The 15483-nt window shown below is 38.6% G+C and overlaps 1 protein-coding gene across 1 annotated transcript in view; it reads left to right on the top strand.

Annotated features, from left to right (window-relative positions):
* Positions 1-15483, top strand: part of KCNH5 (potassium voltage-gated channel subfamily H member 5) — a gene marked incomplete in the record, with an annotated part of 213102 nt that overhangs the window by 142761 nt on the left and 54858 nt on the right.

Raw genomic sequence — 15483 nt, 5'->3', positions numbered from 1 at the left:
TTCCATCTTTTGATCATAAGCTTGATTTAATCCTGCAGTAGAAATATAGACGAGAAAGAAAAGAACTGTTATATTTGTTGGTCCACCTCTGTGCCACAGTAGAATTGTTCCCAATAGTACATTTCCTAGTTTTTATATCCCGTCTGGTTTTAAAAATCCCTGGTGATGGGTTTCAACCAACCCTGGGAGACTAGTACAGCCTAATGTATCTCACTGTAGGAGAGTTTTTTAATGAAATTCAACATATATTTTCCCTTTCTTAATTTCATCTAGTGCTCACTCTCCTGTCCAGGTGATCAGTAATCTATCCCTAGAGTCATTTCTCCTGTGTTTTTCATTCCTCACTTCTTCAAAACCAAATGTATGTCTCCAGCACATACATCTAGACTATCATTATGCATAGTAGTATCTCTCATACTCCTTACATTTGGGTAGACATTTTAGTATATTACTATATTTCTTATTCTTCAGCAAAGATTTGTGCAAATGTGCAAATAATTAGCAAAAAACCTCTAAACTTTGGCAATTGTTAATATTTATGGATGGTTTTCTTCCATATAAGTATCATTACTAGAGCTGAGTGAATAACAGATTTTTCAGTTGGCTGGAAATTCCAAAAAATAATAAAAATAAAAAGTAATTTCAGCTTGACCACAATTTTCTTTAAATTTTTGGCCAATCAAAATGTGAAAAAAAATTGATTTTGGTCATGTTTCATTCTCCCCAAGATAAAATGTTTCATTTAGATTTCAAGCATTTTTAACGTGTTTAATTTTTAAAATAAAATGTAAATTAATGTTGAATGGAAAGGTTGCTTTGAATTGAAAAATTGAAACATTTCATTCAGATAATGTCAAAATAAAGCATTTTATTTTTTTCATATTTTGTTTGTTTTTATTTTCAACCAAAATAATTTGGCATTTTTGATATGAACTCATGAAACTTTTCAGCGTTGCCGAATCTGCATTTTTCTCCCCCGAAAAAAGTTTCAGCCAAACAATTTCATCCAGCTCTACTGATTACATCTTCATTAGTTCCAAATAAATATACTTTATTGCTCCCTTTGCATTCACATGTGCATTATGATGTCATTTCCCCCCATTATTAGGATACATTTCAGTCACTCAAGCATGCAGCACAACTCAGCACATTTAAATTATGTTTTCTTTAAATCAAATACAGTGGGTAGAACAGCTCACCTGTTGACCCAAAATTATGCAGTTTTTTCTGGTGATGAACAACTGTATTGTATGTAACTACAGGCCAATATATCATGATAAAGTCTAGTAGTTTTTGTGACAGCTAAGGTTTTTAAAAGAAATGTGCTTGAGACTAAAATATAAGTAAATGCCTTTGCTGGGAACGCTATACCTTTAACAAATGTGCTTTAATTATTTGTTACAAATATCATTCAAATAGTGCAGTTAAATATCTATTCTTAGTTATATATGAGATACTAATGTTTAATGCCATTGAAGATCTCGCTCAGACCAACAACAAAGAAGAAATCCAGAGAGCTTAGTGTTTGGTTCTTGTGCAGATACACAGTGTGGGCAAAGTGAAGGTTGACTAGATGTTACTCATCTCCCCAAAGGGGGCAATGAAGAAAAGGGCCATAGATCCAGAGCTGGCTGCCTTAAGTAAGTAAGTAAGTAAAACCCCTCTCAGATGGCCCAATCCAATGCCCATTGACTTTGGTGTGTGATGGATCAGACCCCGAACTTCCACACTGCAAGGCTGTGCCTTAAAGCAGTGGTTCTCAACCAAGGGTCTGGAACCCACTGGGGGGCCACGAGCAGGTTTCTGGGGGTCTGCGAAGCAAGGCTGGCATTAGACCTGTTTGGGCCCAGGGCAGAAAGCCAAAACCCCACCACCTGGGGCTGAAGCCCAGGGCTCCAAGTACCACCAACCGGGGCTGAAGCCGAAGCCTGAGGAACTTAGCTTTGCAGGGCCCTCTGTGGCATGGGGCGCCGGGGCAATTGCCCTGTTTGCTACCCCCTAACAGTGGCCCTGGCTTTTATATACAAAAAAACAGTTGTTGTGGCACAGGTGGACCATGGAGTTTTTATAGCATGTTGGGGGTCCTCAGAAAGAAAAAGTTGAGAACCCCTGCCTTAAAGGACCAATCTAGGCTGGGTCTTTGGTGATAATTTGTCCTCAAATTTCATCTTCAACCCACAGTGCTCATTGTTCTTTCTCACTCCTCCTTCCTGCATACCTATGAATAGAGAATCAATGAAACTAAGAGTGTCCCTTTATTTGTATTATTTAAACTGAAGCAAGTGGCCTGTGATCAATCATCTTAAAACATTTAGAAGTCAAAGCTCTAACATTGACAGCTAGGACAATACACACAATACATTGCATATGCACTGTACATACCATAATATGATAATACATAGCTCATGTGTAGGAGGGAATTTGTTTTTATACAGCCCCTTTCATGTTCAAGGTACCTTGGTTATTCACCCAGTAATGAATTAAATGTAGATCGTGAGTAAATACATGGGAAAACGCAGCAGCCATTATATATTTAAAAGTCTCTCAGAGGCAGCATTGCACATTAGAACCTGTTCTGCTGAGAGAGATAAATGTGAACCAGAACATTCTCTGAATATGAACTTTTAAGTAGTTGTAAAAGTATTTATAGTAACAGCCTGAGATATTAAAAAGTTCACGTTGAATTTGAGCTTCTTAGTTTTAATCAAAATGTGCTTGACAGCAAATGAAACATTAATAGGTTGCAGCTCTCCTCTAAAAATAGGTCATTACATGTGAACCTGCACAACGATTCGTTTACATCCAGCTGTTCCTATGAAGGTCCCACTCTCCTAATGGCAAAATTGTGAAATGTCAATAAAGCTGAAAGATTTTCCTTCCTTTGACTCTTAGTTAAAGTTTGGCTTGAGAGTCTCTTAGAAAGTAATACAATAAATGGCCAGATAATTTCTAACATGATTTAATGGTCCACTTTTCAATAAAAGTCACAGGTTGAAAGGAAACAATTTATTCCTCAGTTTTTACGTAGGAATCTATCTGAGCCAGTTTCACGTTGTAACTCCTGAAGTGGAAACAACGGGAAAACAATACAGCATTAACACTATTCATTACTGATGGCATGACCCAATATGCAATAATGCAGAAGAGACAGGACTATGGTAAATATTTTCAGGCTGCAATTTTATGAATCATAAATCTCAGAAAATGCAAGGGAATTTAGTCCCTTCCGCTGCTAGTGAGATCTTCAATGGCCCTATGAAATATTGTTGACACCCCAGTACTGAAACCTGAGATTCATGGCCTCAAGATATCTCTCCCAGTGTCCTGATGCCCTGTAAAATCAGGCTGCTATTTCTACATGGTCTCATCATGGAAACTTGTCTGTATGGCCTCTACTGCCATCTGTCCCTACCACCAGCGCGGTCCCCATACTGTAAGATCAGGAGCACAGGTTCTCTGTTTTCTAGCCATACAGAATTTGCACCATATACAAGGTGCAACAACCATGAAATGTACATATGATTCCAGACTCAACAAGAAAAATAAAATAATCTGCACAAATATTGCCCCTACATTGTAAGGGCTGGCTTGTCAGCAGCGGGTGAACAAGAAGTCTCCTTTACCTCGCAGAACTGTTCAAGGGCCACTCACCATTACAGTGCATTCCCTCTTGGAGAGCAGGATGCAGAAAAGGGAAGAAACGGAACCATGGGCCACCCACCTTCCACACAGGCCTACAGAACAGGGTCTTTGTACTGGTGGGAGCACTCTGCTCCCTCCTAATGAATGGTGCTGATTACTTGCCGCCTGTGCACAACCAGCAGCACCAAGAAAGATGGTGCCTATGTAACCCGTATCCATACTCAGGGTTTGTCTACACCGCGGCTGGGAGGTACAAGTCCCAGCTTGGGTAGATGCACCGTGCTAGCTGTCCTTGAGCTAGTGCCCCAAAATAGCAGTGTGGTCATGTGGTACAGGCGGTGGCTCAGGCTAGCACTCAAGTACGTACCCAGGTGGATGGGTGGAACTGTACTTGGGTGGCTAGTGTGAGCAGCCGAACGTCCTGATGCTGACATACTGCTATTTTTAGCATGCTGGCTCAAAGAGCTAGCGTGGGTATGTCCACCCAAGGTGGGAACATACCCTCAGTAGTGCTGTGCCCCTGGTTTGTCACGAGAGGGAGGACTGACTCTGGGACATCTATATCTTAAAACATGAGCCTTTACTGCTTGAGCTAAAAATATATGTCTGTTAGCTAAGGCAGTGGCAGCCCCATCAACCAGTTTATGTGATCCAGCCACCACTTGAGGGAGACAGAGTGCCACAGCGAGTGGTTATGTTTGCTCCTGCCGGGGCAATGTAACTTTGTACTGCTCCCTGTGCAGGGCTGAGATGCAAAGTCTAGCCTCGGGGAGAATCTTTTCTTTGTATCCTTCGCATCCTTTGACATCTGAATGATCCCCTTATTTAATGACACTATGGTCCAGATTAAAACAAAAAGTTCCCCATGTCAGTGGTAGAACTGGAGCCTGGAATTTTTTGTGAGTCCCAAAACTGTGGGTGCATTTTATTTTATTTTATTTTATTTTATTTTATTTTTTTGCTGGAGATGGTGAGATTCTGCAGTGTGAATCTCAAGATTTTTTTTCTTATCGCAAAAACTGGTGTTACCATGAGTTTCTTAATGATATTGGCTAACTTCTAATGTACTGTGTCACCTCAATGAGTTGCGTAATGTCTATATTTTTGATATGTGTATAGTAGGCCTTAAAAGGATGAAAACTCCCTCAGTAGTGTCCCTTCACAACACAGTGTGGGATCTTACACCTTGTATCATCTGCACCTTTCATTAATGTGCTCATTACTACATTTTCCAGAGCATTTATTAATCTATTAAAAAATCAAACCAGACCTTCCAGCAGTTGTGTCCCCACAGCATAATATAGTGTAATTTATCATCACCAGTTGTTTCAAGACCTACAGCCAGTTTTTATCCGTGTTGAGAAGATTGAATTTAATTTAATCCAAACTAATTTGTAGCCATTTCTGTATATTTCCAACACTTGTTAGTGTTATTCAATTAAGAAATTTTCCTTGTTGTTACTGTACCACCAAATCTGTCTCAATGCTCTGATCACCAGTGCAATTCATATTCTGTATTGCTTAAAAAATATAATTAAGCTCAGTTTGCAGATCTGGTGCTTTCAGCATTTAAAGCAAACTACATAAGAGACCTGAAGAAGATCTCTGTAGAGCTTGAAACCTTGTCCCTTTCACCAATAGAAGGTGGTCCAATAAAAGATATAACCTCACTGACCTTCTCTCTCTTGGAATTTTAGACAGTTCAATTAAATAGTAACATAGAATCATAGAATCATAGAATATCAGAGTTGGAAGGGACCTCAAGAGGTCATCTAGTCCAACCCCCTGCTCAAAGCAGGACCAATTCCCAGCTAAATCATCCCAGCCAGGGCTTTGTCAAGCCGGGCCTTAAAAACCTCCAAGGAAGGAGACTCCACCACCTCCCTAGGTAACGCATTCCAGTGTTTCACCACCCTCCTAGTGAAATAGTTTTTCCTGATATCCAACCTGGACCTCCCCCACTGCAACTTGAGACCATTGCTCCTTGTTCTGTCATCTGCCACCACTGAGAACAGCCGAGCTCCATCCTCTTTGGAACCCCCCTTCAGGTAGTTGAAGGCTGCTATCAAATCCCCCCTCATTCTTCTCTTCTGGAGACTAAACAATCCCAGTTCTCTCAGCCTCTCCTCATAAGTCATGTGCTCCAGACCCCTAATCATTTTTGTTGCCCTCCGCTGGACTCTTTCCAATTTTTCCACATCCTTCTTGTAGTGTGGGGACCAAAACTGGACACAGTATTCCAGATGAGGCCTCACCAATGTCGAATAAAGGGGAACGATCACGTTCCTCGATCTGCTGGCAATGCCCCTACTTATACAGCCTAAAATGCCGTTAGCCTTCTTGGCAACAAGAGCACACTGTTGACTCATATCCAGCTTCTCGTCCACTGTGACCCCTAGGTCCTTTTCAGCAGAACTGCTACCTAGCCATTCGGTCCCTAGTCTGTAGCAGTGCATGGGATTCTTCCGTCCTAAGTGCAGGACTCTGCACTTGTCCTTGTTGAACCTCATCAGGTTTTTTTCTGCCCAATCCTCTAATTTGTCTAGGTCCCTCTGTATCCGATCCCTACCCTCTAGTGTATCTACCACGCCTCCTAGTTTAGTGTCATCTGCAAACTTGCTGAGAGTGCAGTCCATACCATCCTCCAGATCATTAATAAAGATATTAAACAAAACCGGCCCCAGGACCGACCCTTGGGGCACTCCACTTGAAACCAGCTGCCAACTAGACATGGAGCCATTGATCACTACCCGTTGAGCCCGACGATCTAGCCAGCTTTCTATCCACCTTACAGTCCATTCATCCAGCCCATACTTCTTTAACTTGGTGGCAAGAATACTGTGGGAAACAGTATCAAAAGCTTTGCTAAAGTCAAGAAATAAGACATCCACTGCTTTCCCCTCATCCACAGAGCCAGTTATCTCATCATAGAAGGCAATTAGGTTAGTCAGGCACGACTTCCCCTTCGTGAATCCATGCTGACTGTTCCTGATCACTTTCCTCTCCTCTAAATGTTTCATAATTGATTCCTTGAGGACCTGCTCCATGATTTTTCCAGGGACTGAGGTGAGGCTGACTGGCCTGTAGTTCCCCGGATCCTCCTTCTTCCCTTTTTTAAAGATGGGCACTACATTAGCCTTTTTTTTTTTAGCAACAAACTCAGTGCTATCATGTTTGATCCAATCTATTAAAAACAGTCTTAATCCATGGAGGGTTAATAACTCTGATCAATCTGTCTAACTATTTGTAAAAAAAAAAAATCAAATTTACAGTATGAAAGTGCTCGGTGATTTGCATATCAGCTGTTTCTTAACTTTGCCTCCAAAGCAGCTAATCCAATACCCATTGTGAAATTTATGGCCAGATTTTCAAAAGAGCTCAGCACCTGACTTAATGAGTTCTTATGCAAATCCAGTCAGTTTCTTTGGGTGCCTAATGGGAACTGAGCTCTTTTGAAAGTCTGACCTGAAAATCTAGCTCTTCATGGCCTCTTCCCAGCCAGGAATTGATCTGGGGGCTCCCAGACAACAGTGGGCATACTCTTCCCCCTCCGCCCCGCCCCAAGTCGAAGTTAATTTTATGTAAAAGTTATTCCGCCACCACTGAATAAATCTCACGGCTGGTGCAGTGAGAGAATGAGAACTTAGATCATTATAAGTCTGCTTCAGTATGTGATTTGTCAACCAGGTATTCCCTGGCATGACTTCAGAGATATTGTCATGTCCATGAAGCCATTCAGCAGCCTTCTCAAACTGGAGAAGATTTCAGAAATATTTAAAACGGTTCCAGCAGACATTATTTGTACACCGTCTTAATCCACAACGTCTTTATTTTAATTCATTTGCTATCCTTGCAGCTCTTTTATAATCTCTGCTCCATGTAGAATTCGATGAACTATTCTGGAGGCTTATCTTAAACTGCCTGAGAACACTTAGAAAATGCTAGGAGAAAAAAAAAATCAGATGAGCCTCCTTGGGAATTTTACTGTTCCCTTCCAGATCTCAAGTTTAGCACAGAGATATAGATGTACCATTTATTTCTGAGTATTCCAGAGCTTTTAATACCATTGTCACAAGTCTCTGGCTACATACATAAATATCTCACTCACCATCTAAACTGCACATATGCAGAGATGGAACCTACCATCTTCGTTCTAGAAATATGAACGACTACCACATGTGCTGAAGGAAACTGTCTATCTGCTGTGATTGTATTAGGGCTTATATCCTGTGTGGGCTGGCTAGAAGATGCTGATAAAATCAAATCTGAGCATTCTTTTTGTAAGCAACTGAACAGGTTTGATTTTCCACTCAGAAGAGGGCACCTCTTCAGTGCATTACTTGATCTCAGCAGTTAAGCAAAGCTGTCCCTCGGGTATTAGTGGTCTACAGTGGTTCAATCCAATAGATACCAGTCTGTGGCTTCACAGATGCAAATGTCACCATGAACATGTGACACAGAACTCAGAACCTTCTCTGTTAAAAATCAGAGGACTCTATCAACTGAGCTAAAGAAGGTTTTTCTGCATATGGGGATTCTACATTGCCATTCATTTTTGCAGCAGAAGGTATGATGTTTGGATGCATGAACAATAGTTACTGACTGTGAAGTCCATGGCCACAGATTTATTACATAGAACCCTGCAGACTATATTCTCCCAAGCTTATGCTCTGAAGCTATCAAATAGTAAAGCATTGTAGTCAGCAACCTTCATATTGATTTGTTCGTAAAACAAGGATTCCACGCACGCGCAAAAAAATAAAAATAAAATAAAATAAAAATGAAGACTCCTCAGGAAAAATCTTACCTCTTTGGAAACTGGAAAGTGGTTTTTGATACATGGCTTAAAATATACAAAAACAAACAAACAAACAAAAACAATAACTAACAGGTATTTTGTATCCTCTTTGGATACATGCCATTTTAAAAATGTGACATTTGAGGAGACAATTTAGATTCTTTGTTTTTAACCGTGTAATCAGAATGTCTAGTTCTTACTCTGCTGACTAAGGGCCATTCTCAACAGGGCTTGTATATAAAAGAGAAACACCTCGTCTGTTACTGTGATCTCTTAAAAAGAACAGGAGTACTTGTGGCACCTTAGAGACTAACAAATTTATTAGAGCATAAGCTTTCGTGGGCTACAGCCCACTTCTTCGGATGCATATAGTTTCACTAGAAGAAGTGGGCTGTAGTCCACGAAAGATTATGCTCTAATAAATTTGTTAGTCTCTAAGGTGCCACAAGTACTCTTGTTCTTTTTGCGGACACAGACTAACACGGCTGCTACTCTGAAACCTGTGATCTCTTAGTAACTTCAGAAGGTTCCACCTTGTTCCTGCAGAAAATAGAATCCTGTTTCCACACCAGAATCTTCTTTACATCAGCAGGAAAACTACCATGCAGAATCTGATCTGTACCATCAAATCCCCTTCTTACAGTACTGCCCTGAGTCATGTTAGTGGAGTTGATGGTCTCCATTAAACACCTTCTGAACCCTTGATGCTTGCATTTGTACAATCAGAAAGGAGCTATAATAAAGGCTAGTCAGAGACTGTAGAGTCCTGTGCTGAGAGCATACAGTATATGGATTAATAATTGAGACTACCCATTTCTCGCTATTTTCCCTTGATATTTCCACATTTACTTTTTATTTTCTTCTATATCTAAGATCCTTTGTAAAATCTTTTAACACAAAATATTTCCTATTTAGTTGTCTTCAACTTCATTCTCTGTTCTCAGTTCAAGGAGAACAACATATTGTAAAAATGAAATTGTTCAGCCTGTGGCTAGAGCTTTGCTCCTTGCTCTTTTGCTATTGTGCTTGCCGAAGAGTGAAGTCTCAGTGTATATAAAGAAGGTGCTATCAGAAGAGTCACTTTCTAAATGGAGTCTTTTGGATCATGACTTCAATTAAATTACTGAATTCTGTGTGATTTACTGATCTGGCATTTTCTGTGCAATGGTGTTCTTGCAATCCTTCTTGTTACGGTGTTTGATGATAGAAATACTACTGTGCCTATAAAAAAAGAGCACTACTTGGAAACATAGAATCATAGAAAAGTTGGGCTGAAAGGGATCTTGAGATGTCATCAAATCCAGCCCCTTTCGCTGAGCAGGACTAAGTAAACCTAGACCATCCCTGACAGGTGTTTGGCCAACTTGTTCTTAAAAATTTTCAATGCTGGGGATTCTACAACCTTCCTTAGAAGCCTATTCAAGAGAGTAATTATCTTTAGAGTTAGAAAGATTTTCTGAATAGCTAACCTAAATCTCCCTTGCTGCTGATTATGACCATTGCTTCTTGTCCTACCTTCAGTGGACATGGAGAACAATTGATCACAGTCCTCTTTATATCAGCCCTTAAAGTATTTGAAGACTGTTATCAGGTCACCCTTTGGTCCTGTTTTCTCAAGACTAAACATGCCCAGTATTTTTAACCTTTCTTCATAAATCAGGTTTGCTAAATTTTTTATGATATTTGTTGCTCTCCTCTGAACTCTCTCTAATTTAACCACATTTTTCTTGAAATGTCGCACCCTGAACTGAACACAGTATTCCGGCTGAAGCCTCACTAGTATAAAGTGAAGCAAGACAATTACCTCGCATGCCTTACATAGGACATTCCTGTGAAAACATTCCAGAATGATTTTTGCCTTTTTCACAACTGCATCACATCGTTGATTCATATTCAATTTGTGATCCACTGTAACCCCCAGATCCTTTTCTGCAGAATCTATTCCCCATTTTCTAGTTATGCATTTGATTTTTTTCCTTCCTAAGTGAAGTACTTTGCACTTATGTTTGGGTTTTTTTATTTCATCTTGTTGAATTCAGACCAATTCTCGAATTTGTCAAGGTCATTTTAAATTCTAATTCTGTCCTCCAAAGTGCTTGCAATCCTTTCCAGCTTGATGTGGTATACAAACTTTATCCACTCTGTTATCCAAGTCATTAAATACTGAATAGTACCGGACCCAGAACTGATCCCTGCAGGACCCCACTAGATATATCCTCACAGTTTGATAGAGAACCATTGATAACTACTCTTTGAGTACAGTCTTTCAACCAGGTGTGCACCCAACTTAAGTAATTTCATCTAGACCACATTTCCCTACTTTGCTTATGAGACTGTCATGTGTGACTGTGTCAAAAGCCTTAGTAAAATCAAGGTATACCCCGTCTACTGCATCGCCCCATCTATTAGGCCAGCAATCCTGTCAAAGAAAGAAAATAGGTTGGTTTGACATGATTTGTTCTTGACAAATTCATGCTACCTATTCTTTATAACTAGGGCTGTCAATCGATTAAAAAAATTAATTGCATGATTAATCATGATGTTAAAGAATAATAGAATTCCATTTATTTAAATATTTGTGGACTTTTTTTACATTTTCAAATATATTGATTTCAATTACAACACATAATACAAAGTATACAGTGCTCACTTTATATTATTTTTGATTACATATATTTGCACAGTAAAAAACAAAAGAAATAGTATTTTTTCAATTCACCTCATACAAATAATGTAGTGCAATCTCTTTATCATGAAAGTTGAACTTACAAATGTAGAATTATGTACAAAAAAGCACTCGAAAATAAAACATTGTAAAACTTTAGAGCCTACAAGTCCACTCAGTCCTACTTCTTGTTCAGCCAATTGCTCAGACAAACAAGTTTGTTTAATTTCACAGGAGATAATGCTGCCTGCTTCTTGTTTATGTCACCTGAAAGTGAGAATAGTCGTTCGCGTGGCACTGTTGTAGTCGGTGTTGCAAGATATTTTTGTGCCAGATGCGCTAAAGACTCATATGTCCTTCATGCATCAACCACCATTCCAAGGGACATGCATCCATGCTAATGAGGGGTTCTGCTTGATAACAATCCAAAGCAGTGCGGACCAACACATGTTCATTTTCATCATCTGAATCAGATACCACCAGCACAAGTTTGATTTTCTTTTTTGGTGGTTCAGGTGCTGTAGTTTCCACATCAGAGTGTTGCTCTTTTAAGACTTCTGAAAACATGCTTCACGCCTCATCCCTCTCAGATTTTGGAAGGCAGTTCAGATTCTTAAACCTTGGGTTGAGTGCTGTAGCTATCGTTAGAAATCTCACATTGGTACCTTCTTTGCATTTTGTCAAATCTGCAGTGAAAGTGTTCTTAAAATGAACACCATGTGCTGGCTCATCATTTGAGACTGCTATAACATGAAATATATGACAGAATGTGGGTAAAACAGAGCAGGGGACATACAATTTTCCCCCAAGGAGTTCAGTCACAAATTTAAGTAGCAGATTTTTTTTCACGATTGTCATCAGCATGGAAGCATAGCCTCTGGAATGGTGGCCAAAGCATGAAGGGGCATACAAATGTTTAGCATACCTGGCATGTAAATACCTTGTAATGCCAGCTACAAAAGTGCAATGCAAACGCTTGTTCTCACTTTTAGGTGACATTGTAAATAAGAAGCGGGCAGCATTATCTCCCATAAATTTTAAAAAAAATTTTGTCTCAGCGATTCGCTGAACAAGACGTAGGACTGAGTGGACTTGTAGGCTCTAAAGTTTTACATTGCTGTGTTTTTGAGTGCAGTTATGTAACAAAAGAAATCTACATTTATAAGTTGCACTTTCATGGTAAAGAAATTGCATTACAGTACTTGTATGAGGTGAAATGAAAAATACTATTTCTTTCTCATTTTTACAGTGCAAATATTTGTAATAAAAATAATATAAAGTGAGCACTGTACACTTTATATTCTGTGTTGTAATAGATATCAATATATTTGAAAATGTAGAAAAACATCCACAAATACTTAATACATTTCAATTGGTATTCTATTGTTTAACAGTGACATTAAAAGTGTGATTAAATGCGATTAATTTTTTTAATCGTGATTAATTTTTTTTAGTTAATTGCGTGACTTAACTGTGATTAATCGACAGCCCTACTTATAACCCTATTATTCTCTAGGTACATAAAATTTGATTCTTTAATAATTTGTTCCATATCTTTCCAGGTATCAAACTTAGGCTGACTGGTCTATAATTCCCCAGATCTTCTTTGTTCCCCTTTTTAAAGATAGGACCAGTGTTTGAATGACTGATCACTTGGTATTGTATTTTTAACCCATTGAACTGTATTTGGATGGTTTTAATAAGTTTCTTGGGTATATGAATGTCTTTTATTTTTGATGAGTATGATCACTTTATATTAAACAAACAACAAACAAACCAGGAAATCTGAGAAGCTCTCAGGATACAATTCTTGTCCTCCCTCTGTAATATTTTACAGTAATTAGAGTTTGAGAGGTGTTGAGTCTCTCTTTTTTCCTTCCAAAGTATAGAAGGTTGGAACATAAGATTTGGAAGCCAAAATCATTTAGGTGTATGTAAGATATATTATGAACACGGGGTTTGGAAATTCAAGGATCATGGCCTCTTTTAGTCAAAATCATTTATATTATTAAAAGAATGACACTGTTAACAAAGGAAATCCTAGCGATACTAGATAAGAATGGTAAAGTTGCCAGTCATGAAGCAGAAAAGGAAGAAATAGTCAATAATTATTATTGGAGAGAAGCAGGGTGATGTATTCATATCTTTCAGTAATAAGGAAAAAGTTTCTATTCCAGAAGTAAATAGGGAGGATTGAAACAGCAGGTATTAAATGTAAGCATTTCTAAATTAGCAGGTCCTGAAAACTTGCACCCAGGAGTATTAAAAGAATTAGCTGAGATGCTATCTAAACTATTAATGTTCAATTTCAACAAATCATGGAAAACTGGGGAAGTTGCAGAGGAAAAAGCTAATATTGTGCAAATATTTCAAAAAGTTAAATGAGATGACCCAGCTAATTATAGTCTTGTTAACTTGACATCGATACCGGGCCAAATCATGGAAAGGCTGATAGGGGACACAATCGGTAAAGAATTAAAAGATGGTGGCAGGCAACATGGCTTTATGGAAAACAAGTCTTGTCTAACTTGTTGTTTTTTGATGACATATTATACTAGACTTCTGTAAGGCATTTATCTTAGTCCTGCATGACATTCTGACAAAAAAAATCACAAACAAAATCAATGTAGCCCTTATTAAATTGATTAAAACTGTCTAACTGGTAGATCTCAAAAGTTATTGTAAATGGGAAACCATTATCCTATGGAAGATTCCATCCCATCATCATCTTTTGCAGGATCCCACAGGAGACATGAGAAAAACAGTAGCTGGCTTTTTAATCTAACAGGAAAAGGCTTAATGGGATCCCATGGTTGGAAGCTGAAGCTAGACAACTTCATTCAGATGCAAATTTTTAACAGTGAGGGTAATTAAACATTGGAAGAACTTACTGAGGGACATGGTGGATTCTCCATCACTTGGAGTCTTTAAATCAAGATTGGATGTCTCGTTGAAAGATGTACTGTAGTTCAACCAGAAGTTATGAGCTAGATGTAAAAATTACCGTGCCAGGTTCTGTGACCTGTATTATGAGGGAGTTCAGATTAGATTATTAGAATGGTCCCTTTTGGTCTTAAACATTTCTGAATATATATGCTTAAAATTTACCTTGACTGTTTTCCAATCCATTATCTCAAAGATAACAGTATGACTTAGATCTATTAAAACAAGGAAGGGACACATATTAATGTAATTAATTAAGCTTTAGATAGTTTATTGTCTGACAGTTCTATGCTTTGGACCTTTTAGCAATATCGTACAATAATAATAATATCATTCTTTATAACAGATCTTGATTGAACAGAAATTAAAATTCTAACTTTAATTCCTACATTAACATGAGCATGGTTGCCACAAAGTTAGTTCAGTGTTGCCTGGATTTCTCTGCTAAAGTGTTCCTTGACATTCTAAGGTCTGGCAAACTGTTCACGAACTGGAGACTGTATCTCATTATTGCCTGTGGAGCGAACTGATTTAGTTCAGTAAGGTGAGAACTTGTGCAGGGTTATTTGTTGACCTGCAGTTTTCTATATATATGAGACTTTCACAGTGTAGTTAATTTGTGTCCATTGGGCTTAATTTATACCTTGTCATACATTTTTGTTAGCAGTCTTAAAAAGAGAATATTCCCAAGTAAATTAGCTACCATGTACTTAAGGATTTACATCACTATTAGCAAGTTTGAGAAAATGTGCTCATGTTAAATGTGCATTTCACAAGCCTAGTTCTTATAATTACTGGTGATTCACAGTTTGTCACTTTCTTTCTTTAACTGGTTAGGCTTTGCTAACTTTCCCTTTATTGTATCTGTAGGAAAAGCCACGTACGGTAAGAATTTATCTCACAGGATGGCCAAGATCAAGTAATCTATCATTGGCTGTCGTCAGGTTCACAGTGCGGCTTTTCACTCACTTGTGCTTTATATTTCTTATTATGAGATTGCATAACGTTTTTGTTCCTATTTGTTCTAATCTTGAAGCTCTTTTGGTATCTTATTCAGAGTGTAAGCTCTTTGTGGAAGGGACTGTCCCTTATTATGTGTTTATACAGCACCAGGCACAATGGGGATCTCATCTCAGTTGGTGCTTTCATAATGCACATAATAAATGATCATCTATTTCAAGGCTTTGGGGGCCAGGTTTTTAAAGGACATACATCAGTAGCACTTTCAATAGCTCACGTGTGCACATGCTGAACAGATAATGAGGTGGTTTGTGCATAGCTTCCCATCTTTACAAACTGGATCCGAAGGTGCAAGTGCTGGGGTTTGCTTTCCTACTCTTTCCCATTTAGAAGCATTGAAGCAGGGAACAGCCCGGCTTTCACCACTGCCTTAATCAATGTGCCCCAATTCTCTGCTTTCACAGGGACCATCTCT

This window comes from Trachemys scripta, chromosome 4, assembly GCF_013100865.1.
Source record: "Trachemys scripta elegans isolate TJP31775 chromosome 4, CAS_Tse_1.0, whole genome shotgun sequence".
Taxonomy (NCBI): domain Eukaryota; kingdom Metazoa; phylum Chordata; order Testudines; family Emydidae; genus Trachemys; species Trachemys scripta.
The sequence above is the reverse complement of the archived record's forward strand: the minus strand, read 5'-3'. Positions and strand labels throughout refer to the sequence as shown.